Consider the following 23411-nt stretch of genomic DNA (forward strand, 5'->3'; position numbering starts at 1 on the left):
CGTACCCCCGGCGGGACTCGAACTCGCAATCTTCGGTTTAGGAGACCGACGCCTTATCCATTGGGCCACGGGGGCTTTCTCCAAATGTTTTGTTATTTATTTTTATTTGAATATTAACCAAATGCCTACCTAGAATCCCGCAGATTCTATTCAACAGGAAAACAACTCGTACCCCCGGCGGGACTCGAACTCGCAATCTTCGGTTTAGGAGACCGACGCCTTATCCATTGGGCCACGGGGGCGTTTCCACGTGATGTTAAATTATTTATTTTTATTTGAATATTAACCAAATGCCTACCCAGAATCCCGCAGATTCTATTAAAAAGAAAGCAACTCCTACCCCCGGCGGGACTCGAACTCGCAATCTTCGGTTTAGGAGACCGACGCCTTATCCATTGGGCCACGGGGGCTTTCCCCAAACGTTTTGTTATTTATTTTTATTTGAATATTAACCAAATGCCTACCCAGAATCCCGCAGATTCTATTAAAAAAGAAAGCAACTCCTACCCCCGGCGGGACTCGAAGTCGCAATCTTCGGTTTAGGAGACCGACGCCTTATCCATTGGGCCACGGCGGCTTCCATGTGGTGTTTAATTATGGATTTTTATTTGAATATTAACGAAATGCCTACCCAGAATCCCGCAGATTCTATTCCATAGGAAAGCAACTCGTACCCCCGGCGGGACTCGAACTCGCAATCTTCGGTTTAGGAGACCGACGCCTTATCCATTGGGCCACGGGGGCGTTTCCACGTTTTGTTTAATTATTTATTTTTATTTGAATATTAACCAAATGCCTACCCAGAATCCCGCAGATTCTATTAAAAAAGAAAGCAGCTCCTACCCCCGGCGGGACTCGAAGTCGCAATCTTCGGTTTAGGAGACCGACGCCTTATCCATTGGGCCACGGCGGCTTCCATGTGGTGTTTAATTATGGATTTTTATTTGAATATTAACCAAATGCCTACCCAGAATCCCGCAGATTCTATTCCATAGGAAAGCAACACGTACCCCCGGCGGGACTCGAACTCGCAATCTTCGGTTTAGGAGACCGACGCCTTATCCATTGGGCCACAGGGGGTTTCCTGCAGTTGTTTTGTTATTTATTTTTATTTGAATATTAATCAAATGCCTACCCAGAATCCCGCAGATTCTATTCCATAGGAAAGCAACTCGTACCCCTGGCGGGACTCGAACTCGCAATCTTCGGTTTAGGAGACCGACGCCTTATCCATTGGGCCACGGCGGCTTCCACGTGGTGATTAATTATGGATTTTTATTTGAATATTAACCAAATGCCTACCCAGAATCCCGCAGATTCTATTAAAAAAGAAAGCAACTCCTACCCCCGGCGGGACTCGAACTCGCAATCTACGGTTTAGGAGACCGACGCCTTATCCATTGGGCCACGGGGGCTTTCCCCAAACGTTTTGTTATTTATTTTTATTTGAATATTAACCAAATGCCTACCTAGAATCCCGCAGATTCTATTCAACAGGAAAACAACTCGTACCCCCGGCGGGACTCGAACTCGCAATCTTCGGTTTAGGAGACCGACGCCTTATCCATTGGGCCACGGGGGCTTTCTCCAAATGTTTTGTTATTTATTTTTATTTGAATATTAACCAAATGCCTACCTAGAATCCCGCAGATTCTATTCAACAGGAAAACAACTCGTACCCCCGGCGGGACTCGAACTCGCAATCTTCGGTTTAGGAGACCGACGCCTTATCCATTGGGCCACGGGGGCGTTTCCACGTGATGTTAAATTATTTATTTTTATTTGAATATTAACCAAATGCCTACCCAGAATCCCGCAGATTCTATTAAAAAGAAAGCAACTCCTACCCCCGGCGGGACTCGAACTCGCAATCTTCGGTTTAGGAGACCGACGCCTTATCCATTGGGCCACGGGGGCTTTCCCCAAACGTTTTGTTATTTATTTTTATTTGAATATTAACCAAATGCCTACCCAGAATCCCGCAGATTCTATTAAAAAAGAAAGCAACTCCTACCCCCGGCGGGACTCGAAGTCGCAATCTTCGGTTTAGGAGACCGACGCCTTATCCATTGGGCCACGGCGGCTTCCATGTGGTGTTTAATTATGGATTTTTATTTGAATATTAACGAAATGCCTACCCAGAATCCCGCAGATTCTATTCCATAGGAAAGCAACTCGTACCCCCGGCGGGACTCGAACTCGCAATCTTCGGTTTAGGAGACCGACGCCTTATCCATTGGGCCACGGGGGCGTTTCCACGTTTTGTTTAATTATTTATTTTTATTTGAATATTAACCAAATGCCTACCCAGAATCCCGCAGATTCTATTAAAAAAGAAAGCAACTCCTACCCCCGGCGGGACTCGAAGTCGCAATCTTCGGTTTAGGAGACCGACGCCTTATCCATTGGGCCACGGCGGCTTCCATGTGGTGTTTAATTATGGATTTTTATTTGAATATTAACCAAATGCCTACCCAGAATCCCGCAGATTCTATTCCATAGGAAAGCAACTCGTACCCCCGGCGGGACTCGAACTCGCAATCTTCGGTTTAGGAGACCGACGCCTTATCCATTGGGCCACAGGGGGTTTCCTGCAGTTGTTTTGTTATTTATTTTTATTTGAATATTAATCAAATGCCTACCCAGAATCCCGCAGATTCTATTCCATAGGAAAGCAACTCGTACCCCTGGCGGGACTCGAACTCGCAATCTTCGGTTTAGGAGACCGACGCCTTATCCATTGGGCCACGGCGGCTTCCACGTGGTGATTAATTATGGATTTTTATTTGAATATTAACCAAATGCCTACCCAGAATCCCGCAGATTCTATTAAAAAAGAAAGCAACTCCTACCCCCGGCGGGACTCGAACTCGCAATCTACGGTTTAGGAGACCGACGCCTTATCCATTGGGCCACGGGGGCTTTCCCCAAACGTTTTGTTATTTATTTTTATTTGAATATTAACCAAATGCCTACCTAGAATCCCGCAGATTCTATTCAACAGGAAAACAACTCGTACCCCCGGCGGGACTCGAACTCGCAATCTTCGGTTTAGGAGACCGACGCCTTATCCATTGGGCCACGGGGGCGTTTCCACGTGTTGTTTAATTATTTATTTTTATTTGAATATTAACCAAATGCCTACCCAGAATCCCGCAGATTTTATTAAAAAAGAAAGCAACTCCTACCCCCGGCGGGACTCGAACTCGCAATCTTCGGTTTAGGAGACCGACGCCTTATCCATTGGGCCACGGGGGCTTTCTCCAAACGTTTTGTTATTTATTTTTATTTGAATATTAACCGAATGCCTACCACGAATCCCGCAGATTCTATTCAAAAAGAAAGCAACTCCTACCCCCGGCGGGACTCGAAGTCGCAATCTTCGGTTTAGGAGACCGACGCCTTATCCATTGGGCCACGGGGGCTTTCTCCAACCGTTTTGTTATTTTTTTTTTTTAATATTAACCAAATGCCTACCCAGAATCCCGCAGATTCTATTTAAAAAGAAAGTAACTCCTACCCCCGGCAGGACTCGAACTCGCAATCTTCGGTTTAGGAGACCGACGCCTTATCCATTGGGCCACGGGGGCGTTCCACGTGTTGTTTAATTATTTATTTTTATTTGAATATTAACCAAATGCCTACCCAGAATCCCGCAGATTCTATTAAAAAAGAAAGCAATTCCTACCCCCGGCGGGACCCGAACTCGCAATCTTCGGTTTAGAAGACCGACGCCTTATCCATTGGGCCACGGCGGCTTCCACGTGGTGATTAATTATGGATTTTTATTTGAATATTAACCAAATGCCTTCCCAGAATCCCGCAGACTCTATTCAAAAGGAAAGCAACTCGTACCCCCGGCGGGACTCGAACTCGCAATCTTCGGTTTAGGAGACCGACGCCTTATCCATTGGGCCACGGGGGCGTTTCCTCGTGTTGTTTAATTATTTATTTTTATTTGAATATTAACCAAATGCCTACCCAGAATCCCGCAGATTTTATTAAAAAAGAAAGCAACTCCTACCCCGGCGGGACTCGAATTCGCAATCTTCGGTTTAGGAGACCGACGCCTTATCCATTGGGCCACGGGGGCTTTCTCCAGCCGTTTTGTTATTTATTTTTATTTGAATATAAACCGAATGCCTACCCAGAATCCCGCAGATTCTATTCAAAAAGAAAGCAATTCCTACCCCCGGCGGAACCCGAACTCGCAATCTTCGGTTTAGAAGACCGACGCCTTATCCATTGGGCCACGGCGGCTTCCACGTGGTGATTAATTATGGATTTTTATTTGAATATTAACCAAATGCCTTCCCAGAATCCCGCAGATTCTATTCAAAAGGAAAGCAACTCGTACCCCCGGCGGGACTCGAACTCGCAATCTTCGGTTTAGGAGACCGACGCCTTATCCATTGGGCCACGGGGGCGTTTCCTCGTGTTGTTTAATTATTTATTTTTATTTGAATATTAACCAAATGCCTACCCAGAATCCCGCAGATTTTATTAAAAAAGAAAGCAACTCCTACCCCCGGCGGGACTCGAACTCGCAATCTTCGGTTTAGGAGACCGACGCCTTATCCATTGGGCCACGGGGGCTTTCTCCAACCGTTTTGTTATTTATTTTTATTGGAATATTAACCAAATGCCTACCCAGAATCCCGCAGATTCTATTCAAAAAGAAAGCAACTCCTACCCCCGGCGGGACTCGAACTCGCAATCTTCGGTTTAGGAGACCGACGCCTTATCCATTGGGCCACGGGGGCGTTTCCACGTGTTGTTTAATTATTTATTTTTATTTGAATATTAACCAAATGCCTACCCAGAACCCCGAAGATTCTATTCAAAAGGAAAGCAACTCGTACCCCCGGCGGGACTCGAACTCGCAATCTTCGGTTTAGGAGACCGACGCCTTATCCATTGGGCCACGGGGGCGTTTCCACATGTTGTTTAATTATTTATTTTTATTTGAATATTAACCAAATGCCTACCCAGAATCCCGCTGATTTTATTAAAAAAGAAAGCAACTCCTACCCCCGGCGGGAATCGAACTCGCAATCTTCGGTTTAGGAGACCGACGCCTTATCCATTGGGCCACGGGGGCGTTTCCACGTTTTGTTTAATTATTTATTTTTATTTGAATATTAACCAAATGCCTACCCAGAACCCCGAAGATTCTATTCAAAAGGAAAGCAACTCGTACCCCCGGCGGGACTCGAACTCGCAATCTTCGGTTTAGGAGACCGACGCCTTATCCATTGGGCCACAGGGGGTTTCCTGCAGTTGTTTTGTTATTTATTTTTATTTGAATATTAATCAAATGCCTACCCAGAATCCCGCAGATTCTATTCCATAGGAAAGCAACTCGTACCCCTGGCGGGACTCGAACTCGCAATCTTCGGTTTAGGAGACCGACGCCTTATCCATTGGGCCACGGCGGCTTCCACGTGGTGATTAATTATGGATTTTTATTTGAATATTAACCAAATGCCTACCCAGAATCCCGCAGATTCTATTAAAAAAGAAAGCAACTCCTAACCCCGGCGGGACTCGAACTCGCAATCTACGGTTTAGGAGACCGACGCCTTATCCATTGGGCCACGGGGGCTTTCCCCAAACGTTTTGTTATTTATTTTTATTTGAATATTAACCAAATGCCTACCTAGAATCCCGCAGATTCTATTCAACAGGAAAACAACTCGTACCCCCGGCGGGACTCGAACTCGCAATCTTCGGTTTAGGAGACCGACGCCTTATCCATTGGGCCACGGGGGCGTTTCCACGTGTTGTTTAATTATTTATTTTTATTTGAATATTAACCAAATGCCTACCCAGAATCCCGCAGATTTTATTAAAAAAGAAAGCAACTCCTACCCCCGGCGGGACTCGAACTCGCAATCTTCGGTTTAGGAGACCGACGCCTTATCCATTGGGCCACGGGGGCTTTCTCCAAACGTTTTGTTATTTATTTTTATTTGAATATTAACCGAATGCCTACCACGAATCCCGCAGATTCTATTCAAAAAGAAAGCAACTCCTACCCCCGGCGGGACTCGAAGTCGCAATCTTCGGTTTAGGAGACCGACGCCTTATCCATTGGGCCACGGCGGCTTCCATGTGGTGTTTAATTATGGATTTTTATTTGAATATTAACCAAATGCCTACCCAGAATCCCGCAGATTCTATTCCATAGGAAAGCAACTCGTACCCCCGGCGGGACTCGAACTCGCAATCTTCGGTTTAGGAGACCGACGCCTTATCCATTGGGCCACAGGGGGTTTCCTGCAGTTGTTTTGTTATTTATTTTTATTTGAATATTAATCAAATGCCTACCCAGAATCCCGCAGATTCTATTCCATAGGAAAGCAACTCGTACCCCTGGCGGGACTCGAACTCGCAATCTTCGGTTTAGGAGACCGACGCCTTATCCATTGGGCCACGGCGGCTTCCACGTGGTGATTAATTATGGATTTTTATTTGAATATTAACCAAATGCCTACCCAGAATCCCGCAGATTCTATTAAAAAAGAAAGCAACTCCTACCCCCGGCGGGACTCGAACTCGCAATCTACGGTTTAGGAGACCGACGCCTTATCCATTGGGCCACGGGGGCTTTCCCCAAACGTTTTGTTATTTATTTTTATTTGAATATTAACCAAATGCCTACCTAGAATCCCGCAGATTCTATTCAACAGGAAAACAACTCGTACCCCCGGCGGGACTCGAACTCGCAATCTTCGGTTTAGGAGACCGACGCCTTATCCATTGGGCCACGGGGGCGTTTCCACGTGTTGTTTAATTATTTATTTTTATTTGAATATTAACCAAATGCCTACCCAGAATCCCGCAGATTTTATTAAAAAAGAAAGCAACTCCTACCCCCGGCGGGACTCGAACTCGCAATCTTCGGTTTAGGAGACCGACGCCTTATCCATTGGGCCACGGGGGCTTTCTCCAAACGTTTTGTTATTTATTTTTATTTGAATATTAACCGAATGCCTACCACGAATCCCGCAGATTCTATTCAAAAAGAAAGCAACTCCTACCCCCGGCGGGACTCGAAGTCGCAATCTTCGGTTTAGGAGACCGACGCCTTATCCATTGGGCCACGGGGGCTTTCTCCAACCGTTTTGTTATTTTTTTTTTTTAATATTAACCAAATGCCTACCCAGAATCCCGCAGATTCTATTTAAAAAGAAAGTAACTCCTACCCCCGGCAGGACTCGAACTCGCAATCTTCGGTTTAGGAGACCGACGCCTTATCCATTGGGCCACGGGGGCGTTCCACGTGTTGTTTAATTATTTATTTTTATTTGAATATTAACCAAATGCCTACCCAGAATCCCGCAGATTCTATTAAAAAAGAAAGCAATTCCTACCCCCGGCGGGACCCGAACTCGCAATCTTCGGTTTAGAAGACCGACGCCTTATCCATTGGGCCACGGCGGCTTCCACGTGGTGATTAATTATGGATTTTTATTTGAATATTAACCAAATGCCTTCCCAGAATCCCGCAGACTCTATTCAAAAGGAAAGCAACTCGTACCCCCGGCGGGACTCGAACTCGCAATCTTCGGTTTAGGAGACCGACGCCTTATCCATTGGGCCACGGGGGCGTTTCCTCGTGTTGTTTAATTATTTATTTTTATTTGAATATTAACCAAATGCCTACCCAGAATCCCGCAGATTTTATTAAAAAAGAAAGCAACTCCTACCCCGGCGGGACTCGAATTCGCAATCTTCGGTTTAGGAGACCGACGCCTTATCCATTGGGCCACGGGGGCTTTCTCCAGCCGTTTTGTTATTTATTTTTATTTGAATATAAACCGAATGCCTACCCAGAATCCCGCAGATTCTATTCAAAAAGAAAGCAATTCCTACCCCCGGCGGAACCCGAACTCGCAATCTTCGGTTTAGAAGACCGACGCCTTATCCATTGGGCCACGGCGGCTTCCACGTGGTGATTAATTATGGATTTTTATTTGAATATTAACCAAATGCCTTCCCAGAATCCCGCAGATTCTATTCAAAAGGAAAGCAACTCGTACCCCCGGCGGGACTCGAACTCGCAATCTTCGGTTTAGGAGACCGACGCCTTATCCATTGGGCCACGGGGGCGTTTCCTCGTGTTGTTTAATTATTTATTTTTATTTGAATATTAACCAAATGCCTACCCAGAATCCCGCAGATTTTATTAAAAAAGAAAGCAACTCCTACCCCCGGCGGGACTCGAACTCGCAATCTTCGGTTTAGGAGACCGACGCCTTATCCATTGGGCCACGGGGGCTTTCTCCAACCGTTTTGTTATTTATTTTTATTGGAATATTAACCAAATGCCTACCCAGAATCCCGCAGATTCTATTCAAAAAGAAAGCAACTCCTACCCCCGGCGGGACTCGAACTCGCAATCTTCGGTTTAGGAGACCGACGCCTTATCCATTGGGCCACGGGGGCGTTTCCACGTGTTGTTTAATTATTTATTTTTATTTGAATATTAACCAAATGCCTACCCAGAACCCCGAAGATTCTATTCAAAAGGAAAGCAACTCGTACCCCCGGCGGGACTCGAACTCGCAATCTTCGGTTTAGGAGACCGACGCCTTATCCATTGGGCCACGGGGGCGTTTCCACATGTTGTTTAATTATTTATTTTTATTTGAATATTAACCAAATGCCTACCCAGAATCCCGCTGATTTTATTAAAAAAGAAAGCAACTCCTACCCCCGGCGGGAATCGAACTCGCAATCTTCGGTTTAGGAGACCGACGCCTTATCCATTGGGCCACGGGGGCGTTTCCACGTTTTGTTTAATTATTTATTTTTATTTGAATATTAACCAAATGCCTACCCAGAACCCCGAAGATTCTATTCAAAAGGAAAGCAACTCGTACCCCCGGCGGGACTCGAACTCGCAATCTTCGGTTTAGGAGACCGACGCCTTATCCATTGGGCCACAGGGGGTTTCCTGCAGTTGTTTTGTTATTTATTTTTATTTGAATATTAATCAAATGCCTACCCAGAATCCCGCAGATTCTATTCCATAGGAAAGCAACTCGTACCCCTGGCGGGACTCGAACTCGCAATCTTCGGTTTAGGAGACCGACGCCTTATCCATTGGGCCACGGCGGCTTCCACGTGGTGATTAATTATGGATTTTTATTTGAATATTAACCAAATGCCTACCCAGAATCCCGCAGATTCTATTAAAAAAGAAAGCAACTCCTAACCCCGGCGGGACTCGAACTCGCAATCTACGGTTTAGGAGACCGACGCCTTATCCATTGGGCCACGGGGGCTTTCCCCAAACGTTTTGTTATTTATTTTTATTTGAATATTAACCAAATGCCTACCTAGAATCCCGCAGATTCTATTCAACAGGAAAACAACTCGTACCCCCGGCGGGACTCGAACTCGCAATCTTCGGTTTAGGAGACCGACGCCTTATCCATTGGGCCACGGGGGCGTTTCCACGTGTTGTTTAATTATTTATTTTTATTTGAATATTAACCAAATGCCTACCCAGAATCCCGCAGATTTTATTAAAAAAGAAAGCAACTCCTACCCCCGGCGGGACTCGAACTCGCAATCTTCGGTTTAGGAGACCGACGCCTTATCCATTGGGCCACGGGGGCTTTCTCCAAACGTTTTGTTATTTATTTTTATTTGAATATTAACCGAATGCCTACCACGAATCCCGCAGATTCTATTCAAAAAGAAAGCAACTCCTACCCCCGGCGGGACTCGAAGTCGCAATCTTCGGTTTAGGAGACCGACGCCTTATCCATTGGGCCACGGGGGCTTTCTCCAACCGTTTTGTTATTTTTTTTTTTTTTAATATTAACCAAATGCCTACCCAGAATCCCGCAGATTCTATTTAAAAAGAAAGTAACTCCTACCCCCGGCAGGACTCGAACTCGCAATCTTCGGTTTAGGAGACCGACGCCTTATCCATTGGGCCACGGGGGCGTTCCACGTGTTGTTTAATTATTTATTTTTATTTGAATATTAACCAAATGCCTACCCAGAATCCCGCAGATTCTATTAAAAAAGAAAGCAATTCCTACCCCCGGCGGGACCCGAACTCGCAATCTTCGGTTTAGAAGACCGACGCCTTATCCATTGGGCCACGGCGGCTTCCACGTGGTGATTAATTATGGATTTTTATTTGAATATTAACCAAATGCCTTCCCAGAATCCCGCAGACTCTATTCAAAAGGAAAGCAACTCGTACCCCCGGCGGGACTCGAACTCGCAATCTTCGGTTTAGGAGACCGACGCCTTATCCATTGGGCCACGGGGGCGTTTCCTCGTGTTGTTTAATTATTTATTTTTATTTGAATATTAACCAAATGCCTACCCAGAATCCCGCAGATTTTATTAAAAAAGAAAGCAACTCCTACCCCGGCGGGACTCGAATTCGCAATCTTCGGTTTAGGAGACCGACGCCTTATCCATTGGGCCACGGGGGCTTTCTCCAGCCGTTTTGTTATTTATTTTTATTTGAATATAAACCGAATGCCTACCCAGAATCCCGCAGATTCTATTCAAAAAGAAAGCAATTCCTACCCCCGGCGGAACCCGAACTCGCAATCTTCGGTTTAGAAGACCGACGCCTTATCCATTGGGCCACGGCGGCTTCCACGTGGTGATTAATTATGGATTTTTATTTGAATATTAACCAAATGCCTTCCCAGAATCCCGCAGATTCTATTCAAAAGGAAAGCAACTCGTACCCCCGGCGGGACTCGAACTCGCAATCTTCGGTTTAGGAGACCGACGCCTTATCCATTGGGCCACGGGGGCGTTTCCTCGTGTTGTTTAATTATTTATTTTTATTTGAATATTAACCAAATGCCTACCCAGAATCCCGCAGATTTTATTAAAAAAGAAAGCAACTCCTACCCCCGGCGGGACTCGAACTCGCAATCTTCGGTTTAGGAGACCGACGCCTTATCCATTGGGCCACGGGGGCTTTCTCCAACCGTTTTGTTATTTATTTTTATTGGAATATTAACCAAATGCCTACCCAGAATCCCGCAGATTCTATTCAAAAAGAAAGCAACTCCTACCCCCGGCGGGACTCGAACTCGCAATCTTCGGTTTAGGAGACCGACGCCTTATCCATTGGGCCACGGGGGCGTTTCCACGTGTTGTTTAATTATTTATTTTTATTTGAATATTAACCAAATGCCTACCCAGAACCCCGAAGATTCTATTCAAAAGGAAAGCAACTCGTACCCCCGGCGGGACTCGAACTCGCAATCTTCGGTTTAGGAGACCGACGCCTTATCCATTGGGCCACGGGGGCGTTTCCACATGTTGTTTAATTATTTATTTTTATTTGAATATTAACCAAATGCCTACCCAGAATCCCGCTGATTTTATTAAAAAAGAAAGCAACTCCTACCCCCGGCGGGAATCGAACTCGCAATCTTCGGTTTAGGAGACCGACGCCTTATCCATTGGGCCACGGGGGCGTTTCCACGTTTTGTTTAATTATTTATTTTTATTTGAATATTAACCAAATGCCTACCCAGAACCCCGAAGATTCTATTCAAAAGGAAAGCAACTCGTACCCCCGGCGGGACTCGAACTCGCAATCTTCGGTTTAGGAGACCGACGCCTTATCCATTGGGCCACGGGGGCGTTTCCACGTGTTGTTTAATTATTTATTTTTATTTGAATATTAACCAAATGCCTACCCAGAATCCCGCAGATTTTATTAAAAAAGAAAGCAACTCCTACCCCCGGCGGGACTCGAACTCGCAATCTTCGGTTTAGGAGACCGACGCCTTATCCATTGGGCCACGGGGGCTTTCTCCAACCGTTTTGTTATTTATTTTTATTTGAATATAAACCGAATGCCTACCCAGAATCCCGCAGATTCTATTCAAAAAGAAAGCAACTCCTACCCCCGGCGGGACTCGAAGTCGCAATCTTCGGTTTAGGAGACCGACGCCTTATCCATTGGGCCACAGGGGGTTTCCTGCAGTTGTTTTGTTATTTATTTTTATTTGAATATTAACCAAATGCCTACCTAGAATCCCGCAGATTCTATTCAACAGGAAAACAACTCGTACCCCCGGCGGGACTCGAACTCGCAATCTTCGGTTTAGGAGACCGACGCCTTATCCATTGGGCCACGGGGGTTTTCTACAATAGTTTTGTTATTTATTTTTATTTGAATATTAACCAAATGCCTACCCAGAATCCCGCAGATTCTATTCAAAAGGAAAGCAACTCGTACCCCCAGCGAGACTCGAACTCGCAATGTTCGGTTTAGGAGACCGACGCCTTATCCATTGGGCCACGGGGGCTTTCTCCAACCGTTTTGTTATTTATTTTTATTGGAATATTAACCAAATGCCTACCCAGAATCCCGCAGATTCTATTCAACAGGAAAACAACTCGAACCCCCGGCGGGACTCGAACTCGCAATCTTCGGTTTAGGAGACCGACGCCTTATCCATTGGGCCACGGGGGCTTTCTCCAACCGTTTTGTTATTTATTTTTATTTGAATATAAACCGAATGCCTACCCAGAATCCCGCAGATTCTATTCAAAAGGAAAGCAACTCGTACCCCCAGCGAGACTCGAACTCGCAATCTTCGGTTTAGGAGACCGACGCCTTATCCATTGGGCCACGGGGGCGTTCCACGTGTTGTTTAATCATTTATTTTTATTTGAATATTAACCAAATGCCTACCCAGAATCCCGCAGATTCTATTAAAAAAGAAAGCAATTCCTACCCCCGGCGGGACCCGAACTCGCAATCTTCGGTTTAGAAGACCGACGCCTTATCCATTGGGCCACGGCGGATTCCACGTGGTGATTAATTATGGATTTTTATTTGAATATTAACCAAATGCCTTCCCAGAATCCCGCAGATTCTATTCAAAAGGAAAGCAACTCGTACCCCCGGCGGGACTCGAACTCGCAATCTTCGGTTTAGGAGACCGACGCCTTATCCATTGGGCCACGGGGACGTTTCCACGTGTCGTTTAATTATTTTTTTTTATTTGAATATTAACCAAATGCCTACCCAGAATCCCGCAGATTCTATTAAAAAAGAAAGCAACTCCTACCCCCGGCGGGACTCGAACTCGCAATCTTCGGTTTAGGAGACCGACGCCTTATCCATTTTGCCAGGGGGGCTTTCCCCAAACGTTTTGTTATTTATTTATATTTGAATATTAACCAAATGCCTACCCAGAATCCCGCAGATTCTATTAAAAAAGAAAGCAACTCCTACCCCCGGCGGGACTCGAACTCGCAATCTTCGGTTTAGGAGACCGACGCCTTATCCATTGGGCCACGGCGGCTGCCATTTGGTGATTAATTATGGATTTTTTTTAATATTAACCAAATGCCTACCTAGAATCCCGCAGATTCTATTAAAAATGAAAGCAACTCCTACCCCCGGCGGGACTCGAACTCGCAATCTTCGGTTTAGGAGACCGACGCCTTATCCATTGGGCCACGGGGGCTTCCACATCTTGTTTAATTATTTATTTTTAATTGAATATTAACCAAATGCCTACCCAGAATCCCGCAGATTCTATTCAAAAGGTAAGCAACGCCTACCCCCGGTGGGACTCGAAGTCGCAATCTTCGGTTTAGGAGACCGACGCCTTATCCATTGGGCCACGGGGGCTTTCTCCAGTTGTTTTGTTATCTATTTTTATTTAAATACTAACCGAATGCCTACCCAGAATCCCTCAGTTTCCAGCCAAAAGGAATGCAACTCGTACCCCCGGCGGGACTCGAACTCGCAATCTTCGGCTTAGGAGACCGACGCCTTATCCATTGGGCCACGGGGGCTTCCACGTCTTGTTTAATTATTTATTTTTATTTGAATATTAACGAAATGCCTACCCAGAATCCCGCAGATTCTATTCAAAAGGAAAGTAACTCGTACCCCCGGCGGGACTCGAACTCGCAATCTTCGGTTTAGGAGACCGACGCCTTATCCATTGGGCCACGGGGGCTTCCACATCTTGTTTAATTATTTATTTTTTATTTGAATATTAACCGAATGCCTACCCAGAATCCCGCAGATTCTATTCAATAGGAAAGCAACTCCTACCCCCGGCGGGACTCGAAGTCGCAATCTTCGGTTTAGGAGACCGACGCCTTATCCATTTGGCCACGGCGGCTGCCATGTGGTGATTAATTATGGATTTTTATTTGAATATTAACCAAATGCCTACCCAGAATCCCGCAGATTCTATTCAAAAGGAAAGCAACTTCTACCCCCGGCGGGACTCGAACTTGCAATCTTCGGTTTAGGAGACCGACGCCTTATCCATTGGGCCACGGGGGCTTTCTCCAGTTGTTTTGTTATTTATTTTTATTTGAATATTAACCAAATGCCTACCCAGAATTCCGCAGATTCTATTCAAATAGAAAGCAACTCCTACCCCCGGCGGGACTCGAACTCGCAATCTTCGGTTTAGGAGACCGACGCCTTATCCATTGGGCCACGGGGGCTTCCTGCAGTTGTTTTGTTATTTATTTTTATTTGAATATTAACCAAATGCCTACCCAGAATCCCGCAGATTCTATTCAAAAGGAAAGCAACTCGTACTCCCGGTGAGACTCGAACGCGCAATCTTCGGTTTAGGAGACTGACGCCTTATCCATTGGGCCACGGGGGCTTTCTCCAGATGTTTTGTTTTTTATTTTTATTTGAATATTAACCAAATGCCTACCCAGAATCCCGCAGATTCTATTCAAAAGGAAAGCAACTCGTACTCCCGGTGAGACTCGAACGCGCAATCTTCGGTTTAGGAGACTGACGCCTTATCCATTGGGCCACGGGGGCTTTCTCCAGATGTTTTGTTTTTTATTTTTATTTGAATATTAACCAAATGCCTTCCCAGAATCCCGCAGACTCTATTCAAAAGGAAAGCAACTCGTACCCCCGGCGGGACTCGAACTCGCAATCTTCGGTTTAGGAGACCGACGCCTTATCCATTGGGCCACGGGGGCGTTTCCTCGTGTTGTTTAATTATTTATTTTTATTTGAATATTAACCAAATGCCTACCCAGAATCCCGCAGATTTTATTAAAAAAGAAAGCAACTCCTACCCCGGCGGGACTCGAATTCGCAATCTTCGGTTTAGGAGACCGACGCCTTATCCATTGGGCCACGGGGGCTTTCTCCAGCCGTTTTGTTATTTATTTTTATTTGAATATAAACCGAATGCCTACCCAGAATCCCGCAGATTCTATTCAAAAAGAAAGCAATTCCTACCCCCGGCGGAACCCGAACTCGCAATCTTCGGTTTAGAAGACCGACGCCTTATCCATTGGACCACGGCGGCTTCCACGTGGTGATTAATTATGGATTTTTATTTGAATATTAACCAAATGCCTTCCCAGAATCCCGCAGATTCTATTCAAAAGGAAAGCAACTCGTACCCCCGGCGGGACTCGAACTCGCAATCTTCGGTTTAGGAGACCGACGCCTTATCCATTGGGCCACGGGGGCGTTTCCTCGTGTTGTTTAATTATTTATTTTTATTTGAATATTAACCAAATGCCTACCCAGAATCCCGCAGATTTTATTAAAAAAGAAAGCAACTCCTACCCCCGGCGGGACTCGAACTCGCAATCTTCGGTTTAGGAGACCGACGCCTTATCCATTGGGCCACGGGGGCTTTCTCCAACCGTTTTGTTATTTATTTTTATTGGAATATTAACCAAATGCCTACCCAGAATCCCGCAGATTCTATTCAAAAAGAAAGCAACTCCTACCCCCGGCGGGACTCGAACTCGCAATCTTCGGTTTAGGAGACCGACGCCTTATCCATTGGGCCACGGGGGCGTTTCCACGTGTTGTTTAATTATTTATTTTTATTTGAATATTAACCAAATGCCTACCCAGAACCCCGAAGATTCTATTCAAAAGGAAAGCAACTCGTACCCCCGGCGGGACTCGAACTCGCAATCTTCGGTTTAGGAGACCGACGCCTTATCCATTGGGCCACGGGGGCGTTTCCACATGTTGTTTAATTATTTATTTTTATTTGAATATTAACCAAATGCCTACCCAGAATCCCGCTGATTTTATTAAAAAAGAAAGCAACTCCTACCCCCGGCGGGAATCGAACTCGCAATCTTCGGTTTAGGAGACCGACGCCTTATCCATTGGGCCACGGGGGCGTTTCCACGTTTTGTTTAATTATTTATTTTTATTTGAATATTAACCAAATGCCTACCCAGAACCCCGAAGATTCTATTCAAAAGGAAAGCAACTCGTACCCCCGGCGGGACTCGAACTCGCAATCTTCGGTTTAGGAGACCGACGCCTTATCCATTGGGCCACGGGGGCGTTTCCACGTGTTGTTTAATTATTTATTTTTATTTGAATATTAACCAAATGCCTACCCAGAATCCCGCAGATTTTATTAAAAAAGAAAGCAACTCCTACCCCCGGCGGGACTCGAACTCGCAATCTTCGGTTTAGGAGACCGACGCCTTATCCATTGGGCCACGGGGGCTTTCTCCAACCGTTTTGTTATTTATTTTTATTTGAATATAAACCGAATGCCTACCCAGAATCCCGCAGATTCTATTCAAAAAGAAAGCAACTCCTACCCCCGGCGGGACTCGAAGTCGCAATCTTCGGTTTAGGAGACCGACGCCTTATCCATTGGGCCACAGGGGGTTTCCTGCAGTTGTTTTGTTATTTATTTTTATTTGAATATTAACCAAATGCCTACCTAGAATCCCGCAGATTCTATTCAACAGGAAAACAACTCGTACCCCCGGCGGGACTCGAACTCGCAATCTTCGGTTTAGGAGACCGACGCCTTATCCATTGGGCCACGGGGGTTTTCTACAATAGTTTTGTTATTTATTTTTATTTGAATATTAACCAAATGCCTACCCAGAATCCCGCAGATTCTATTCAAAAGGAAAGCAACTCGTACCCCCAGCGAGACTCGAACTCGCAATGTTCGGTTTAGGAGACCGACGCCTTATCCATTGGGCCACGGGGGCTTTCTCCAACCGTTTTGTTATTTATTTTTATTGGAATATTAACCAAATGCCTACCCAGAATCCCGCAGATTCTATTCAACAGGAAAACAACTCGAACCCCCGGCGGGACTCGAACTCGCAATCTTCGGTTTAGGAGACCGACGCCTTATCCATTGGGCCACGGGGGCTTTCTCCAACCGTTTTGTTATTTATTTTTATTTGAATATAAACCGAATGCCTACCCAGAATCCCGCAGATTCTATTCAAAAGGAAAGCAACTCGTACCCCCAGCGAGACTCGAACTCGCAATCTTCGGTTTAGGAGACCGACGCCTTATCCATTGGGCCACGGGGGCGTTCCACGTGTTGTTTAATCATTTATTTTTATTTGAATATTAACCAAATGCCTACCCAGAATCCCGCAGATTCTATTAAAAAAGAAAGCAATTCCTACCCCCGGCGGGACCCGAACTCGCAATCTTCGGTTTAGAAGACCGACGCCTTATCCATTGGGCCACGGCGGATTCCACGTGGTGATTAATTATGGATTTTTATTTGAATATTAACCAAATGCCTTCCCAGAATCCCGCAGATTCTATTCAAAAGGAAAGCAACTCGTACCCCCGGCGGGACTCGAACTCGCAATCTTCGGTTTAGGAGACCGACGCCTTATCCATTGGGCCACGGGGACGTTTCCACGTGTCGTTTAATTATTTTTTTTTATTTGAATATTAACCAAATGCCTACCCAGAATCCCGCAGATTCTATTAAAAAAGAAAGCAACTCCTACCCCCGGCGGGACTCGAACTCGCAATCTTCGGTTTAGGAGACCGACGCCTTATCCATTTTGCCAGGGGGGCTTTCCCCAAACGTTTTGTTATTTATTTATATTTGAATATTAACCAAATGCCTACCCAGAATCCCGCAGATTCTATTAAAAAAGAAAGCAACTCCTACCCCCGGCGGGACTCGAACTCGCAATCTTCGGTTTAGGAGACCGACGCCTTATCCATTGGGCCACGGCGGCTGCCATTCGGTGATTAATTATGGATTTTTTTTAATATTAACCAAATGCCTACCTAGAATCCCGCAGATTCTATTAAAAATGAAAGCAACTCCTACCCCCGGCGGGACTCGAACTCGCAATCTTCGGTTTAGGAGACCGACGCCTTATCCATTGGGCCACGGGGGCTTCCACATCTTGTTTAATTATTTATTTTTAATTGAATATTAACCAAATGCCTACCCAGAATCCCGCAGATTCTATTCAAAAGGTAAGCAACGCCTACCCCCGGTGGGACTCGAAGTCGCAATCTTCGGTTTAGGAGACCGACGCCTTATCCATTGGGCCACGGGGGCTTTCTCCAGTTGTTTTGTTATCTATTTTTATTTAAATACTAACCGAATGCCTACCCAGAATCCCTCAGTTTCCAGCCAAAAGGAATGCAACTCGTACCCCCGGCGGGACTCGAACTCGCAATCTTCGGCTTAGGAGACCGACGCCTTATCCATTGGGCCACGGGGGCTTCCACGTCTTGTTTAATTATTTATTTTTATTTGAATATTAACGAAATGCCTACCCAGAATCCCGCAGATTCTATTCAAAAGGAAAGTAACTCGTACCCCCGGCGGGACTCGAACTCGCAATCTTCGGTTTAGGAGACCGACGCCTTATCCATTGGGCCACGGGGGCTTCCACATCTTGTTTAATTATTTATTTTTTATTTGAATATTAACCGAATGCCTACCCAGAATCCCGCAGATTCTATTCAATAGGAAAGCAACTCCTACCCCCGGCGGGACTCGAAGTCGCAATCTTCGGTTTAGGAGACCGACGCCTTATCCATTTGGCCACGGCGGCTGCCATGTGGTGATTAATTATGGATTTTTATTTGAATATTAACCAAATGCCTACCCAGAATCCCGCAGATTCTATTCAAAAGGAAAGCAACTTCTACCCCCGGCGGGACTCGAACTTGCAATCTTCGGTTTAGGAGACCGACGCCTTATCCATTGGGCCACGGGGGCTTTCTCCAGTTGTTTTGTTATTTATTTTTATTTGAATATTAACCAAATGCCTACCCAGAATTCCGCAGATTCTATTCAAATAGAAAGCAACTCCTACCCCCGGCGGGACTCGAACTCGCAATCTTCGGTTTAGGAGACCGACGCCTTATCCATTGGGCCACGGGGGCTTCCTGCAGTTGTTTTGTTATTTATTTTTATTTGAATATTAACCAAATGCCTACCCAGAATCCCGCAGATTCTATTCAAAAGGAAAGCAACTCGTACTCCCGGTGAGACTCGAACGCGCAATCTTCGGTTTAGGAGACTGACGCCTTATCCATTGGGCCACGGGGGCTTTCTCCAGATGTTTTGTTTTTTATTTTTATTTGAATATTAACCAAATGCCTACCTAGAATCCCGCAGATTCTATTAAAAAAGAAAGCAACTCCTACCCCCGGCGGGACTCGAACTCGCAATCTTCGGTTTAGGAGACCGACGCCTTATCCATTGGGCCACGGGGGCTTCCACATCTTGTTTAATTATTTATTTTTATTTGAATATTAACCAAATGCATACCCAGAATCCCGCAGATTCTATTCAAAAGGAAAGCAACTCCTACCCCCGGCGGGACTCGAAGTCGCAATCTTCGGTTTAGGAGACCGACGCCTTATCCATTGGGCCACGGCGGCTGCCATTTGGTGATTAATTATGGATTTTTTTTAATATTAACCAAATGCCTACCCAGAATCCCGCAGATTCTATTCAAAAGGAAAGCAACTCCTACCCCCGGTGGGACTCGAAGTCGCAATCTTCGGTTTAGGAGACCGACGCCTTATCCATTGGGCCACGGGGGCTTCTGGCAGTTGTTTTGTTATTTATTTTTATTTGAATATTAACCAAATGCCTACCCAGAATCCCGCAGATTCTATTCAAAATGAAAGCAACTTCTACCCCCGGCGGGACTCGAACTCGCAATCTTCGGTTTAGGAGACCGCCGCCTTATCCATTGGGCCATGGGGGCTTCTGGCAGTTGTTTTGTTATTTATTTTTATTTGAATATTAACCAAATGCCTACCCAGAATCCCGCAGATTCTATTAAAAAAGAAAGCAACTCGTACCCCCGGCGGGACTCGAACTCGCAATCTTCGGTTTAGGAGACCGACGCCTTATCCATTGGGCCACGGGGGCGTTCTGCAGATGTTTTGTTATTAATTTTTATTTGAATATTAACCAAATGCCTACCCAGAATCCCGCAGATTCTATTCAAAAAGAAAGCAACTCCTACCCCTGGCGGGACTCGAACTCGCAATCTTCGGTTTAGGAGACCGACACCTTATCCATTGTGCCACGGGGGCTTCCACGTCTTGCTTAATTATTTATTTTGATTTTAATACTAACCGAATGCCTACCCAGAATCCCTCAGTTTCCAGCCAAAAGGAATGCAACTCGTACCCCCGGCGGGATTCGAACTCGCAATTTTCGGTTTAGGAGACCAACGCCTTATCCATTGGGCCACGGGGGCTTCCTGCAGTTGTTTTGTTATTTATTTTTATATGAATATTAACCAAATGCCTACCCAGAATCCCGCAGATTCTATTCAAAAGGAAAGCAACTCGTACCCCCGGCGTGACTCGAACTCGCAATCTTCGGTTTAGGAGACCGACGCCTTATCCATTGTGCCACGGAGGCCTACTTTACAGACTTATTTTAATTGGAAAATCAACGAAATGCCTTCCCGGAATCCAGCCAAAAAGTAAGACACTCGTACCCCCGGCGGGAGTCGAACTCGCAATCTTCGATTTAGGAGACCGACGCCTTATCCATTGGACCACGGGGGCTTCCTTGAGTTGTTTTGTTATTTATTTTTATTTGAATATTAACCAAATGCCTACCCAGAATCCCGCAGATTCTATTCAGAATGAAAGCAACTTCTACCCCCGGCGGGACTCGAACTCGCAATCTTCGGTTTAGGAGACCGACGCCTTATCCATTGGGCCACGGGGGCTTCTGGCAGTTGTTTTGTTATTTATTTTTATTTGAATATTAACCAAATGCCTACCCAGAATCCCGCAGATTCTATTCAAAAGGAAAGCAACTTCTACCCCCGGCGGGACTCGAACTCGCAATCTTCGGTTTAGGAGACCGACGCCTAATCCATTGGGCCACGGGGGCTTTCTCCAATTGTTTTGTTATTAATTTTTATTTGAATATTAACCAAATGCCTACCCAGAATCCCGCAGATTCTATTCAAAAGGAAAGCAACTCGTACCCCCGGCGGGACTCGAACACGCAATCTGCGGTTTAGGAGACCGACGCCTAATCCATTGGGCCACGGGGGCTTTCTCCAATTGTTTTGTTATTAATTTTTATTTGAATATTAAGCAAATGCCTACCTAGAATCCCGCAGATTCTATTAAAAAAGAAAGCAACTCCTACCCCCGGCGGGACTCGAACTCGCAATCTTCGGTTTAGGAGACCGACGCCTTATCCATTGGGCCACGGGGGCTTCCACATCTTGTTTAATTATTTATTTTTATTTGAATATTAACCAAATGCATACCCAGAATCCCACAGATTCTATTCAAAAGGATAGTAACTCGTACCCCCGGCGGGACTCGAACTCGCAATCTTCGGTTTAGGAGACCGACGCCTAATCCATTGGGCCACGGGGGCTTTCTCCAATTGTTTTGTTATTAATTTTTATTTGAATATTAAGCAAATGCCTACCTAGAATCCCGCAGATTCTATTAAAAAAGAAAGCAACTCCTACCCCCGGCGGGACTCGAACTCGCAATCTTCGGTTTAGGAGACCGACGCCTTATCCATTGGGCCACGGCGGCTGACATGTGGTGATTAATTATGGATTTTTATTTGAATATTAACCAAATGCCTACCCAGAATCCCGCAGATTCTATTCAAAAGGAAAGCAACTTCTACCCCCGGCGGGACTCGAACTCGCAATCTTCGGTTTAGGAGACCGACGCCTTATCCATTGGGCCACGGGGGCTTCCGGCAGTTGTTTTGTTATTTATTTTTATTTGAATATTAACCAAATGCCTACCCAGAATCCCGCAGATTCTATTCAAAAGGAAAGCAACTCGTACCCCCGGCGGGACTCGAACGCGCAATCTTCGGTTTAGGAGACTGACGCCTTATCCATTGGGCCACGGGGGCTTCCACATCTTGTTTAATTATTTATTTTTATTTGAATATTAACCAAATGCATACCCAGAATCCCGCAGATTCTATTCAAAAGGAAAGCAACTCCTACCCCCGGCGGGACTCGAAGTCGCAATCTTCGGTTTAGGAGACCGACGCCTTATCCATTGGGCCACGGCGGCTGCCATGTGGTGATTAATTATGGATTTTTATTTGAATTTTAACCAAATGCCTACGCAGAATCCCGCAGATTCTATTCAAAAGGAAAGCAACTCCTACCCCCGGCGGGACTCGGACTCGCAATCTTCGGTTTAGGAGACCGACGCCTTATCCATTGGGCCACGGGGGCACCGGCAGTTGTTTTGTTATTTATTTTTATTTGAATATTAACCAAATGCCTACCCAGAGTCCCGCAGATTCTATTCAAAAGGAAAGCAACTCGTACCCCCGGCGGGACTCGAACGCGCAAACTTCGGTTTAGGAGACTGACGCCTTATCCATTGGGCCACGGGGGCTTTCTCCAGATGATTTGTTTTTTATTTTTATTTGAATATTAACCAAATGCCTACCCAGAATCCCGCAGATTCTATTCAATAGGAAAGCAACTCCTACCCCCGGCGGGACTCGAAGTCGCAATCTTCGGTTTAGGAGACCGACGCCTTATCCATTTGGCCACGGCGGCTGCCATGTGGTGATTAATTATGGATTTTTATTTGAATATTAACCAAATGCCTACCCAGAATCCCGCATATTCTATTCAAAAGGAAAGCAACTCCTACCCCGGCGGGACTCGAACTTGCAATCTTCGGTTTAGGAGACCGACGCCTTATCCATTGGGCCACGGGGGCTTTCTCCAGTTGTTTTGTTATTTATTTTTATTTGAATATTAACCAAATGCCTACCCAGAATTCCGCAGATTCTATTCAAATAGAAAGCAACTCCTACATCCGGCGGGACTCGAACTCGCAATATTCGGTTTAGGAGACCGACGCCTTATCCATTGGGCCACGGGGGCTTTCTCCAAATGTTTTGTTATTAATTTCTATTTGAATATTAACCAAATGCCTACCCAGAATCCCGCAGATTCTATTCAAAAGGAAAGCAACTCCTACCCCCGGCGGGACTCGGACTCGCAATCTTCGGTTTAGGAGACCGACGCCTTATCCATTGGGCCACGGGGGCTTCCGGCAGTTGTTTTGTTATTTATTTTTATTTGAATATTAACCAAATGCCTACCCAGAGTCCCGCAGATTCTATTCAAAA

The 23411-nt window shown here is 45.7% G+C and overlaps 93 non-coding genes across 93 annotated transcripts; all 93 read right to left on the minus strand.

Moving 5' to 3' along the window:
• Positions 1-2: 2 nt before the first annotated feature.
• Positions 3-75, minus strand: TRNAR-CCU (transfer RNA arginine (anticodon CCU)). The gene has a single exon. It is a non-coding gene; the product is annotated as a tRNA-Arg (tRNA).
• Positions 76-169: 94 nt separating this feature from the next.
• TRNAR-CCU (transfer RNA arginine (anticodon CCU)) lies at positions 170-242 on the minus strand. Its single transcript has one exon. It is a non-coding gene; the product is annotated as a tRNA-Arg (tRNA).
• A 95-nt stretch (positions 243-337) lies between these two features.
• TRNAR-CCU (transfer RNA arginine (anticodon CCU)) lies at positions 338-410 on the minus strand. Its single transcript has one exon. It is a non-coding gene; the product is annotated as a tRNA-Arg (tRNA).
• Positions 411-671: 261 nt separating this feature from the next.
• On the minus strand, positions 672-744 carry TRNAR-CCU (transfer RNA arginine (anticodon CCU)). Its single transcript has one exon. It is a non-coding gene; the product is annotated as a tRNA-Arg (tRNA).
• Positions 745-1007: 263 nt separating this feature from the next.
• TRNAR-CCU (transfer RNA arginine (anticodon CCU)) lies at positions 1008-1081 on the minus strand. Its single transcript has one exon. It is a non-coding gene; the product is annotated as a tRNA-Arg (tRNA).
• A 261-nt stretch (positions 1082-1342) lies between these two features.
• TRNAR-CCU (transfer RNA arginine (anticodon CCU)) lies at positions 1343-1415 on the minus strand. Its single transcript has one exon. It is a non-coding gene; the product is annotated as a tRNA-Arg (tRNA).
• A 94-nt stretch (positions 1416-1509) lies between these two features.
• Positions 1510-1582, minus strand: TRNAR-CCU (transfer RNA arginine (anticodon CCU)). Its single transcript has one exon. It is a non-coding gene; the product is annotated as a tRNA-Arg (tRNA).
• A 94-nt stretch (positions 1583-1676) lies between these two features.
• TRNAR-CCU (transfer RNA arginine (anticodon CCU)) lies at positions 1677-1749 on the minus strand. Its single transcript has one exon. It is a non-coding gene; the product is annotated as a tRNA-Arg (tRNA).
• Positions 1750-1844: 95 nt separating this feature from the next.
• Positions 1845-1917, minus strand: TRNAR-CCU (transfer RNA arginine (anticodon CCU)). Its single transcript has one exon. It is a non-coding gene; the product is annotated as a tRNA-Arg (tRNA).
• Positions 1918-2178: 261 nt separating this feature from the next.
• Positions 2179-2251, minus strand: TRNAR-CCU (transfer RNA arginine (anticodon CCU)). Its single transcript has one exon. It is a non-coding gene; the product is annotated as a tRNA-Arg (tRNA).
• A 263-nt stretch (positions 2252-2514) lies between these two features.
• On the minus strand, positions 2515-2588 carry TRNAR-CCU (transfer RNA arginine (anticodon CCU)). The gene has a single exon. It is a non-coding gene; the product is annotated as a tRNA-Arg (tRNA).
• Positions 2589-2849: 261 nt separating this feature from the next.
• Positions 2850-2922, minus strand: TRNAR-CCU (transfer RNA arginine (anticodon CCU)). The gene has a single exon. It is a non-coding gene; the product is annotated as a tRNA-Arg (tRNA).
• A 94-nt stretch (positions 2923-3016) lies between these two features.
• Positions 3017-3089, minus strand: TRNAR-CCU (transfer RNA arginine (anticodon CCU)). The gene has a single exon. It is a non-coding gene; the product is annotated as a tRNA-Arg (tRNA).
• A 96-nt stretch (positions 3090-3185) lies between these two features.
• Positions 3186-3258, minus strand: TRNAR-CCU (transfer RNA arginine (anticodon CCU)). The gene has a single exon. It is a non-coding gene; the product is annotated as a tRNA-Arg (tRNA).
• A 94-nt stretch (positions 3259-3352) lies between these two features.
• On the minus strand, positions 3353-3425 carry TRNAR-CCU (transfer RNA arginine (anticodon CCU)). Its single transcript has one exon. It is a non-coding gene; the product is annotated as a tRNA-Arg (tRNA).
• A 92-nt stretch (positions 3426-3517) lies between these two features.
• Positions 3518-3590, minus strand: TRNAR-CCU (transfer RNA arginine (anticodon CCU)). The gene has a single exon. It is a non-coding gene; the product is annotated as a tRNA-Arg (tRNA).
• A 262-nt stretch (positions 3591-3852) lies between these two features.
• Positions 3853-3925, minus strand: TRNAR-CCU (transfer RNA arginine (anticodon CCU)). Its single transcript has one exon. It is a non-coding gene; the product is annotated as a tRNA-Arg (tRNA).
• A 429-nt stretch (positions 3926-4354) lies between these two features.
• TRNAR-CCU (transfer RNA arginine (anticodon CCU)) lies at positions 4355-4427 on the minus strand. The gene has a single exon. It is a non-coding gene; the product is annotated as a tRNA-Arg (tRNA).
• Positions 4428-4523: 96 nt separating this feature from the next.
• TRNAR-CCU (transfer RNA arginine (anticodon CCU)) lies at positions 4524-4596 on the minus strand. Its single transcript has one exon. It is a non-coding gene; the product is annotated as a tRNA-Arg (tRNA).
• A 94-nt stretch (positions 4597-4690) lies between these two features.
• On the minus strand, positions 4691-4763 carry TRNAR-CCU (transfer RNA arginine (anticodon CCU)). Its single transcript has one exon. It is a non-coding gene; the product is annotated as a tRNA-Arg (tRNA).
• A 96-nt stretch (positions 4764-4859) lies between these two features.
• Positions 4860-4932, minus strand: TRNAR-CCU (transfer RNA arginine (anticodon CCU)). Its single transcript has one exon. It is a non-coding gene; the product is annotated as a tRNA-Arg (tRNA).
• Positions 4933-5028: 96 nt separating this feature from the next.
• On the minus strand, positions 5029-5101 carry TRNAR-CCU (transfer RNA arginine (anticodon CCU)). Its single transcript has one exon. It is a non-coding gene; the product is annotated as a tRNA-Arg (tRNA).
• Positions 5102-5197: 96 nt separating this feature from the next.
• Positions 5198-5271, minus strand: TRNAR-CCU (transfer RNA arginine (anticodon CCU)). Its single transcript has one exon. It is a non-coding gene; the product is annotated as a tRNA-Arg (tRNA).
• Positions 5272-5699: 428 nt separating this feature from the next.
• On the minus strand, positions 5700-5772 carry TRNAR-CCU (transfer RNA arginine (anticodon CCU)). Its single transcript has one exon. It is a non-coding gene; the product is annotated as a tRNA-Arg (tRNA).
• Positions 5773-5868: 96 nt separating this feature from the next.
• TRNAR-CCU (transfer RNA arginine (anticodon CCU)) lies at positions 5869-5941 on the minus strand. The gene has a single exon. It is a non-coding gene; the product is annotated as a tRNA-Arg (tRNA).
• Positions 5942-6202: 261 nt separating this feature from the next.
• Positions 6203-6276, minus strand: TRNAR-CCU (transfer RNA arginine (anticodon CCU)). Its single transcript has one exon. It is a non-coding gene; the product is annotated as a tRNA-Arg (tRNA).
• A 261-nt stretch (positions 6277-6537) lies between these two features.
• On the minus strand, positions 6538-6610 carry TRNAR-CCU (transfer RNA arginine (anticodon CCU)). The gene has a single exon. It is a non-coding gene; the product is annotated as a tRNA-Arg (tRNA).
• Positions 6611-6704: 94 nt separating this feature from the next.
• Positions 6705-6777, minus strand: TRNAR-CCU (transfer RNA arginine (anticodon CCU)). The gene has a single exon. It is a non-coding gene; the product is annotated as a tRNA-Arg (tRNA).
• Positions 6778-6873: 96 nt separating this feature from the next.
• TRNAR-CCU (transfer RNA arginine (anticodon CCU)) lies at positions 6874-6946 on the minus strand. The gene has a single exon. It is a non-coding gene; the product is annotated as a tRNA-Arg (tRNA).
• A 94-nt stretch (positions 6947-7040) lies between these two features.
• Positions 7041-7113, minus strand: TRNAR-CCU (transfer RNA arginine (anticodon CCU)). The gene has a single exon. It is a non-coding gene; the product is annotated as a tRNA-Arg (tRNA).
• Positions 7114-7205: 92 nt separating this feature from the next.
• Positions 7206-7278, minus strand: TRNAR-CCU (transfer RNA arginine (anticodon CCU)). Its single transcript has one exon. It is a non-coding gene; the product is annotated as a tRNA-Arg (tRNA).
• A 262-nt stretch (positions 7279-7540) lies between these two features.
• On the minus strand, positions 7541-7613 carry TRNAR-CCU (transfer RNA arginine (anticodon CCU)). The gene has a single exon. It is a non-coding gene; the product is annotated as a tRNA-Arg (tRNA).
• Positions 7614-8042: 429 nt separating this feature from the next.
• On the minus strand, positions 8043-8115 carry TRNAR-CCU (transfer RNA arginine (anticodon CCU)). The gene has a single exon. It is a non-coding gene; the product is annotated as a tRNA-Arg (tRNA).
• Positions 8116-8211: 96 nt separating this feature from the next.
• On the minus strand, positions 8212-8284 carry TRNAR-CCU (transfer RNA arginine (anticodon CCU)). The gene has a single exon. It is a non-coding gene; the product is annotated as a tRNA-Arg (tRNA).
• Positions 8285-8378: 94 nt separating this feature from the next.
• TRNAR-CCU (transfer RNA arginine (anticodon CCU)) lies at positions 8379-8451 on the minus strand. Its single transcript has one exon. It is a non-coding gene; the product is annotated as a tRNA-Arg (tRNA).
• A 96-nt stretch (positions 8452-8547) lies between these two features.
• TRNAR-CCU (transfer RNA arginine (anticodon CCU)) lies at positions 8548-8620 on the minus strand. Its single transcript has one exon. It is a non-coding gene; the product is annotated as a tRNA-Arg (tRNA).
• Positions 8621-8716: 96 nt separating this feature from the next.
• On the minus strand, positions 8717-8789 carry TRNAR-CCU (transfer RNA arginine (anticodon CCU)). Its single transcript has one exon. It is a non-coding gene; the product is annotated as a tRNA-Arg (tRNA).
• Positions 8790-8885: 96 nt separating this feature from the next.
• Positions 8886-8959, minus strand: TRNAR-CCU (transfer RNA arginine (anticodon CCU)). The gene has a single exon. It is a non-coding gene; the product is annotated as a tRNA-Arg (tRNA).
• Positions 8960-9387: 428 nt separating this feature from the next.
• On the minus strand, positions 9388-9460 carry TRNAR-CCU (transfer RNA arginine (anticodon CCU)). Its single transcript has one exon. It is a non-coding gene; the product is annotated as a tRNA-Arg (tRNA).
• A 96-nt stretch (positions 9461-9556) lies between these two features.
• Positions 9557-9629, minus strand: TRNAR-CCU (transfer RNA arginine (anticodon CCU)). Its single transcript has one exon. It is a non-coding gene; the product is annotated as a tRNA-Arg (tRNA).
• A 94-nt stretch (positions 9630-9723) lies between these two features.
• On the minus strand, positions 9724-9796 carry TRNAR-CCU (transfer RNA arginine (anticodon CCU)). Its single transcript has one exon. It is a non-coding gene; the product is annotated as a tRNA-Arg (tRNA).
• Positions 9797-9890: 94 nt separating this feature from the next.
• TRNAR-CCU (transfer RNA arginine (anticodon CCU)) lies at positions 9891-9963 on the minus strand. Its single transcript has one exon. It is a non-coding gene; the product is annotated as a tRNA-Arg (tRNA).
• A 262-nt stretch (positions 9964-10225) lies between these two features.
• Positions 10226-10298, minus strand: TRNAR-CCU (transfer RNA arginine (anticodon CCU)). Its single transcript has one exon. It is a non-coding gene; the product is annotated as a tRNA-Arg (tRNA).
• Positions 10299-10727: 429 nt separating this feature from the next.
• TRNAR-CCU (transfer RNA arginine (anticodon CCU)) lies at positions 10728-10800 on the minus strand. The gene has a single exon. It is a non-coding gene; the product is annotated as a tRNA-Arg (tRNA).
• A 96-nt stretch (positions 10801-10896) lies between these two features.
• On the minus strand, positions 10897-10969 carry TRNAR-CCU (transfer RNA arginine (anticodon CCU)). The gene has a single exon. It is a non-coding gene; the product is annotated as a tRNA-Arg (tRNA).
• Positions 10970-11063: 94 nt separating this feature from the next.
• TRNAR-CCU (transfer RNA arginine (anticodon CCU)) lies at positions 11064-11136 on the minus strand. Its single transcript has one exon. It is a non-coding gene; the product is annotated as a tRNA-Arg (tRNA).
• Positions 11137-11232: 96 nt separating this feature from the next.
• Positions 11233-11305, minus strand: TRNAR-CCU (transfer RNA arginine (anticodon CCU)). Its single transcript has one exon. It is a non-coding gene; the product is annotated as a tRNA-Arg (tRNA).
• A 96-nt stretch (positions 11306-11401) lies between these two features.
• TRNAR-CCU (transfer RNA arginine (anticodon CCU)) lies at positions 11402-11474 on the minus strand. The gene has a single exon. It is a non-coding gene; the product is annotated as a tRNA-Arg (tRNA).
• A 96-nt stretch (positions 11475-11570) lies between these two features.
• Positions 11571-11643, minus strand: TRNAR-CCU (transfer RNA arginine (anticodon CCU)). The gene has a single exon. It is a non-coding gene; the product is annotated as a tRNA-Arg (tRNA).
• Positions 11644-11739: 96 nt separating this feature from the next.
• TRNAR-CCU (transfer RNA arginine (anticodon CCU)) lies at positions 11740-11812 on the minus strand. Its single transcript has one exon. It is a non-coding gene; the product is annotated as a tRNA-Arg (tRNA).
• A 262-nt stretch (positions 11813-12074) lies between these two features.
• Positions 12075-12147, minus strand: TRNAR-CCU (transfer RNA arginine (anticodon CCU)). The gene has a single exon. It is a non-coding gene; the product is annotated as a tRNA-Arg (tRNA).
• Positions 12148-12241: 94 nt separating this feature from the next.
• TRNAR-CCU (transfer RNA arginine (anticodon CCU)) lies at positions 12242-12314 on the minus strand. The gene has a single exon. It is a non-coding gene; the product is annotated as a tRNA-Arg (tRNA).
• A 94-nt stretch (positions 12315-12408) lies between these two features.
• On the minus strand, positions 12409-12481 carry TRNAR-CCU (transfer RNA arginine (anticodon CCU)). Its single transcript has one exon. It is a non-coding gene; the product is annotated as a tRNA-Arg (tRNA).
• A 94-nt stretch (positions 12482-12575) lies between these two features.
• TRNAR-CCU (transfer RNA arginine (anticodon CCU)) lies at positions 12576-12648 on the minus strand. Its single transcript has one exon. It is a non-coding gene; the product is annotated as a tRNA-Arg (tRNA).
• Positions 12649-12910: 262 nt separating this feature from the next.
• TRNAR-CCU (transfer RNA arginine (anticodon CCU)) lies at positions 12911-12983 on the minus strand. Its single transcript has one exon. It is a non-coding gene; the product is annotated as a tRNA-Arg (tRNA).
• Positions 12984-13246: 263 nt separating this feature from the next.
• TRNAR-CCU (transfer RNA arginine (anticodon CCU)) lies at positions 13247-13319 on the minus strand. The gene has a single exon. It is a non-coding gene; the product is annotated as a tRNA-Arg (tRNA).
• Positions 13320-13411: 92 nt separating this feature from the next.
• On the minus strand, positions 13412-13484 carry TRNAR-CCU (transfer RNA arginine (anticodon CCU)). The gene has a single exon. It is a non-coding gene; the product is annotated as a tRNA-Arg (tRNA).
• Positions 13485-13745: 261 nt separating this feature from the next.
• On the minus strand, positions 13746-13818 carry TRNAR-CCU (transfer RNA arginine (anticodon CCU)). The gene has a single exon. It is a non-coding gene; the product is annotated as a tRNA-Arg (tRNA).
• A 94-nt stretch (positions 13819-13912) lies between these two features.
• Positions 13913-13985, minus strand: TRNAR-CCU (transfer RNA arginine (anticodon CCU)). Its single transcript has one exon. It is a non-coding gene; the product is annotated as a tRNA-Arg (tRNA).
• Positions 13986-14247: 262 nt separating this feature from the next.
• TRNAR-CCU (transfer RNA arginine (anticodon CCU)) lies at positions 14248-14320 on the minus strand. The gene has a single exon. It is a non-coding gene; the product is annotated as a tRNA-Arg (tRNA).
• A 94-nt stretch (positions 14321-14414) lies between these two features.
• Positions 14415-14487, minus strand: TRNAR-CCU (transfer RNA arginine (anticodon CCU)). Its single transcript has one exon. It is a non-coding gene; the product is annotated as a tRNA-Arg (tRNA).
• Positions 14488-14915: 428 nt separating this feature from the next.
• TRNAR-CCU (transfer RNA arginine (anticodon CCU)) lies at positions 14916-14988 on the minus strand. The gene has a single exon. It is a non-coding gene; the product is annotated as a tRNA-Arg (tRNA).
• A 429-nt stretch (positions 14989-15417) lies between these two features.
• Positions 15418-15490, minus strand: TRNAR-CCU (transfer RNA arginine (anticodon CCU)). Its single transcript has one exon. It is a non-coding gene; the product is annotated as a tRNA-Arg (tRNA).
• Positions 15491-15586: 96 nt separating this feature from the next.
• TRNAR-CCU (transfer RNA arginine (anticodon CCU)) lies at positions 15587-15659 on the minus strand. The gene has a single exon. It is a non-coding gene; the product is annotated as a tRNA-Arg (tRNA).
• Positions 15660-15753: 94 nt separating this feature from the next.
• TRNAR-CCU (transfer RNA arginine (anticodon CCU)) lies at positions 15754-15826 on the minus strand. Its single transcript has one exon. It is a non-coding gene; the product is annotated as a tRNA-Arg (tRNA).
• Positions 15827-15922: 96 nt separating this feature from the next.
• TRNAR-CCU (transfer RNA arginine (anticodon CCU)) lies at positions 15923-15995 on the minus strand. Its single transcript has one exon. It is a non-coding gene; the product is annotated as a tRNA-Arg (tRNA).
• Positions 15996-16091: 96 nt separating this feature from the next.
• TRNAR-CCU (transfer RNA arginine (anticodon CCU)) lies at positions 16092-16164 on the minus strand. Its single transcript has one exon. It is a non-coding gene; the product is annotated as a tRNA-Arg (tRNA).
• Positions 16165-16260: 96 nt separating this feature from the next.
• On the minus strand, positions 16261-16333 carry TRNAR-CCU (transfer RNA arginine (anticodon CCU)). The gene has a single exon. It is a non-coding gene; the product is annotated as a tRNA-Arg (tRNA).
• A 96-nt stretch (positions 16334-16429) lies between these two features.
• On the minus strand, positions 16430-16502 carry TRNAR-CCU (transfer RNA arginine (anticodon CCU)). The gene has a single exon. It is a non-coding gene; the product is annotated as a tRNA-Arg (tRNA).
• Positions 16503-16764: 262 nt separating this feature from the next.
• On the minus strand, positions 16765-16837 carry TRNAR-CCU (transfer RNA arginine (anticodon CCU)). Its single transcript has one exon. It is a non-coding gene; the product is annotated as a tRNA-Arg (tRNA).
• Positions 16838-16931: 94 nt separating this feature from the next.
• Positions 16932-17004, minus strand: TRNAR-CCU (transfer RNA arginine (anticodon CCU)). Its single transcript has one exon. It is a non-coding gene; the product is annotated as a tRNA-Arg (tRNA).
• Positions 17005-17098: 94 nt separating this feature from the next.
• Positions 17099-17171, minus strand: TRNAR-CCU (transfer RNA arginine (anticodon CCU)). The gene has a single exon. It is a non-coding gene; the product is annotated as a tRNA-Arg (tRNA).
• A 94-nt stretch (positions 17172-17265) lies between these two features.
• On the minus strand, positions 17266-17338 carry TRNAR-CCU (transfer RNA arginine (anticodon CCU)). Its single transcript has one exon. It is a non-coding gene; the product is annotated as a tRNA-Arg (tRNA).
• A 262-nt stretch (positions 17339-17600) lies between these two features.
• TRNAR-CCU (transfer RNA arginine (anticodon CCU)) lies at positions 17601-17673 on the minus strand. Its single transcript has one exon. It is a non-coding gene; the product is annotated as a tRNA-Arg (tRNA).
• A 263-nt stretch (positions 17674-17936) lies between these two features.
• TRNAR-CCU (transfer RNA arginine (anticodon CCU)) lies at positions 17937-18009 on the minus strand. The gene has a single exon. It is a non-coding gene; the product is annotated as a tRNA-Arg (tRNA).
• Positions 18010-18101: 92 nt separating this feature from the next.
• Positions 18102-18174, minus strand: TRNAR-CCU (transfer RNA arginine (anticodon CCU)). Its single transcript has one exon. It is a non-coding gene; the product is annotated as a tRNA-Arg (tRNA).
• Positions 18175-18435: 261 nt separating this feature from the next.
• On the minus strand, positions 18436-18508 carry TRNAR-CCU (transfer RNA arginine (anticodon CCU)). The gene has a single exon. It is a non-coding gene; the product is annotated as a tRNA-Arg (tRNA).
• Positions 18509-18602: 94 nt separating this feature from the next.
• Positions 18603-18675, minus strand: TRNAR-CCU (transfer RNA arginine (anticodon CCU)). Its single transcript has one exon. It is a non-coding gene; the product is annotated as a tRNA-Arg (tRNA).
• Positions 18676-18937: 262 nt separating this feature from the next.
• TRNAR-CCU (transfer RNA arginine (anticodon CCU)) lies at positions 18938-19010 on the minus strand. Its single transcript has one exon. It is a non-coding gene; the product is annotated as a tRNA-Arg (tRNA).
• Positions 19011-19104: 94 nt separating this feature from the next.
• Positions 19105-19177, minus strand: TRNAR-CCU (transfer RNA arginine (anticodon CCU)). Its single transcript has one exon. It is a non-coding gene; the product is annotated as a tRNA-Arg (tRNA).
• Positions 19178-19438: 261 nt separating this feature from the next.
• Positions 19439-19511, minus strand: TRNAR-CCU (transfer RNA arginine (anticodon CCU)). The gene has a single exon. It is a non-coding gene; the product is annotated as a tRNA-Arg (tRNA).
• Positions 19512-20104: 593 nt separating this feature from the next.
• TRNAR-CCU (transfer RNA arginine (anticodon CCU)) lies at positions 20105-20177 on the minus strand. Its single transcript has one exon. It is a non-coding gene; the product is annotated as a tRNA-Arg (tRNA).
• Positions 20178-20438: 261 nt separating this feature from the next.
• TRNAR-CCU (transfer RNA arginine (anticodon CCU)) lies at positions 20439-20511 on the minus strand. Its single transcript has one exon. It is a non-coding gene; the product is annotated as a tRNA-Arg (tRNA).
• A 243-nt stretch (positions 20512-20754) lies between these two features.
• On the minus strand, positions 20755-20827 carry TRNAR-CCU (transfer RNA arginine (anticodon CCU)). The gene has a single exon. It is a non-coding gene; the product is annotated as a tRNA-Arg (tRNA).
• Positions 20828-20921: 94 nt separating this feature from the next.
• Positions 20922-20994, minus strand: TRNAR-CCU (transfer RNA arginine (anticodon CCU)). Its single transcript has one exon. It is a non-coding gene; the product is annotated as a tRNA-Arg (tRNA).
• A 94-nt stretch (positions 20995-21088) lies between these two features.
• TRNAR-CCU (transfer RNA arginine (anticodon CCU)) lies at positions 21089-21161 on the minus strand. Its single transcript has one exon. It is a non-coding gene; the product is annotated as a tRNA-Arg (tRNA).
• Positions 21162-21422: 261 nt separating this feature from the next.
• Positions 21423-21495, minus strand: TRNAR-CCU (transfer RNA arginine (anticodon CCU)). Its single transcript has one exon. It is a non-coding gene; the product is annotated as a tRNA-Arg (tRNA).
• A 94-nt stretch (positions 21496-21589) lies between these two features.
• On the minus strand, positions 21590-21662 carry TRNAR-CCU (transfer RNA arginine (anticodon CCU)). The gene has a single exon. It is a non-coding gene; the product is annotated as a tRNA-Arg (tRNA).
• Positions 21663-21756: 94 nt separating this feature from the next.
• Positions 21757-21829, minus strand: TRNAR-CCU (transfer RNA arginine (anticodon CCU)). Its single transcript has one exon. It is a non-coding gene; the product is annotated as a tRNA-Arg (tRNA).
• A 94-nt stretch (positions 21830-21923) lies between these two features.
• Positions 21924-21996, minus strand: TRNAR-CCU (transfer RNA arginine (anticodon CCU)). Its single transcript has one exon. It is a non-coding gene; the product is annotated as a tRNA-Arg (tRNA).
• Positions 21997-22090: 94 nt separating this feature from the next.
• Positions 22091-22163, minus strand: TRNAR-CCU (transfer RNA arginine (anticodon CCU)). The gene has a single exon. It is a non-coding gene; the product is annotated as a tRNA-Arg (tRNA).
• A 261-nt stretch (positions 22164-22424) lies between these two features.
• TRNAR-CCU (transfer RNA arginine (anticodon CCU)) lies at positions 22425-22497 on the minus strand. Its single transcript has one exon. It is a non-coding gene; the product is annotated as a tRNA-Arg (tRNA).
• A 760-nt stretch (positions 22498-23257) lies between these two features.
• Positions 23258-23330, minus strand: TRNAR-CCU (transfer RNA arginine (anticodon CCU)). Its single transcript has one exon. It is a non-coding gene; the product is annotated as a tRNA-Arg (tRNA).
• Between the last annotated feature and the right edge of the window lie 81 nt (positions 23331-23411).

The sequence above is a fragment of the Leiobunum rupestre genome, chromosome 2 (genome assembly GCF_980474605.1).
Source record: "Leiobunum rupestre chromosome 2, qqLeiRupe1.1.hap1, whole genome shotgun sequence".
Taxonomy (NCBI): Eukaryota; Metazoa; Arthropoda; class Arachnida; order Opiliones; family Sclerosomatidae; genus Leiobunum; species Leiobunum rupestre.